A 2,500-nucleotide genomic window follows, 5' to 3' on the forward strand; every position below is an offset into this window, starting at 1 on the left:
TCTTTCATCTCTGCTGGTTGATACTCGTATTGTGAAAGACTTGAAGAGAGAGAGAGAGAGAGAGAGAGAGAGAGAGAGAGAGAGAGAGAGAGAGTTTGTGTGTGTTTCTCAAGTGCAGACATCAATTTAAATTCTCAAGAGAGAGAGATCAATTTAAATTGAGAGAAGAGAGAGAGAGAGAGAGAGAGAGAGAGAGAGAGAGAGAGAGAGAGAGTTTGTGTGCTTATGTGGAAGTATCTCAAGAAAACAGATATCAATTTAAAATGTAAAGAGAGAGAGAGAGAGAGAGAGAGTTTGTGTGCTTATGTGGAAGTATCTCAAGAAAACAGATATCAATTTAAAATGTAAAGAGAGAGAGAGAGAGAGAGAGAGAGAGAGAGAGAGAGAGAGAGAGAGAGAGAGAGAGAGAGTTTGTGTGCTTATGTAGACGTATCCCAAGTTTTGTTTAGATTTTTATCAATTTGTGCATTAACCTATTCCTTTACCTTTTTATCGTCTCTAATAACTGAACTGTTCTTTCTGTACCTTCCAAATGAACACCAAATTCTTTGGAAGCTTGAATTTCATTCAGTCATTGGCCTCCATGGGTTTCTTCCATATAAACAGGGGTTTATCTTCTGAATAATAATAATAATAATAATAATAATAATAATAATAATAATAATAATAATAATAATAATAATAATAAAAACCCAGTTTCTCTATCCTGCCAGCCATAGCCACTATACCTTCCAGTTAATCACTAATGGTCGACCGGTCATTAATTTCAGCTGAGTTGAAGAACTCTAATCAGCCAAAATCATTGTCTGATTAATTACTGCTGAATAGTTGTCCCAGTTGATATTACTAATTAATTGGCCAGCGTATCCTCGTGGAATCATATTGCCACGAATGTCCAATACGCCAGGCCACTGTCAGACGCATCATTAATTAATAGATTGTCAATGGATATGAATAAAATAGGTTTACACATAGCAATCGTCCACAGGAATCACTTTCCCATTTGTAAATACACATCACTGCTTTTTTCACCATTGCTTGAAGTACCATTGCCTTGTTGTAGGGTTGATTTTGGTTCTGATATGCATTTTTCACGGCTGTTATCCCATTTTTTTTTTATCATTTTCCCCTCCTTCGTGACTTCTTTATCTTCTGAGGTAACCTTCCCTAGTTTCAGGGTTGACCTTATGTCATTTATTCTTTTAGTTTTCTGTAAAAGAGAACTATTGTGCCGGCTTTGTCTGTCCGTCCACACTTTTTCTGTCCGCCCTCTGATCTTAAAAACTACTGAGGCTAGAGGGCTACAAATTGGTATGTTGATCATCCACCCTCCAATAATCAAACATACCAAATTACAGCCCTGCAGCCTCAGTAGTTTTTAAGATCTGAGGGCGGACAGAAAAAGCGCTGACGGACAAACAAAGGCGGCACAATAGTTTTCTTTTACAGAAAACTGAAAGTGAATAACTGCCGTGAGAAACGAATAAATGACGTTAGGTCCGCGATATAGGACAGGCCACCACCGGGCCGTGGTTAAAGTTTCAGGGGCCGCGGCTCATACAGCATTATACGGAGACCACTGAATGATAGATCTATTTTCGCTGGCCTTGGTTATACGCTATAGCGGCTGTACAGAAAACTCGAATGCGCCGAAGAAACTTCGGAGCATTTATCCATTTTTTTTTTTATTATGCTTTTTACCTGCTTCGTGACCTCTTTTATCTTCCATAACTCATCTCGGTGACCTAGTTCCATGGACGGGGTGGAATTTCCCTCTTGTGTTGGGCTACGCAATCGAGTTTTCGATTGCTGAGTCGAGACGTTCCTACTCCCATGGCATTGCTTGTTTGACCTGGAGTTACTGCAAAATTCACTTTATTCCAGAGGACCTGGATTTCATATTTCTTTCTGTTCGATTACACCACATTTTCTTTTCTGACAATTTGCTTTATTTCTTTCAGTTTTTCCTATATGCATCATTTCTTGCTTTCCTGAGCCTTGCTTTTTAGTTCTCTGTAAAAGAAAAATACTGCGCCGGCTTTGTCTGTCCGTCCGCACTTTTTCTGTCCACCCAGAGATCTTAAAAACTACTGAGGCTAGAGGGCTGCAAATTGATATGCTGATCATCCACCCTCCAGTCATCAATCATACCAAGCTGCAGCCCTCTGGCCTCAGTAGTTTTTCTTTTATTTAAGGTTAAAATCAGCCATATTATCGTGCGTCTGTCTACGATATAGGACAGGCCCCCACCGGGCCATGGTTAAAGTTTCATGTGCCGCGGCTCATACAGCATAATACTGAGATCACCGAAAGATAGATTTATTTTCAGTGGCCTTGATTATACGATGTACAGAAAACTCGATTGCGCCGAAGAAGCTTCGGCGCATCTTTTACTTGTTTCTGTATTATCCTCTTTATCAAACCATCTCTTCATCAATTTTTCCAGTCACTCATTCTATATGGAATATAGGATATCTGGGGTTACCCGTACGGCTCAGAT

The sequence above is a fragment of the Macrobrachium rosenbergii genome, chromosome 54, assembly GCF_040412425.1.
Source record: "Macrobrachium rosenbergii isolate ZJJX-2024 chromosome 54, ASM4041242v1, whole genome shotgun sequence".
In the NCBI taxonomy this organism is placed as follows: domain Eukaryota; kingdom Metazoa; phylum Arthropoda; class Malacostraca; order Decapoda; family Palaemonidae; genus Macrobrachium; species Macrobrachium rosenbergii.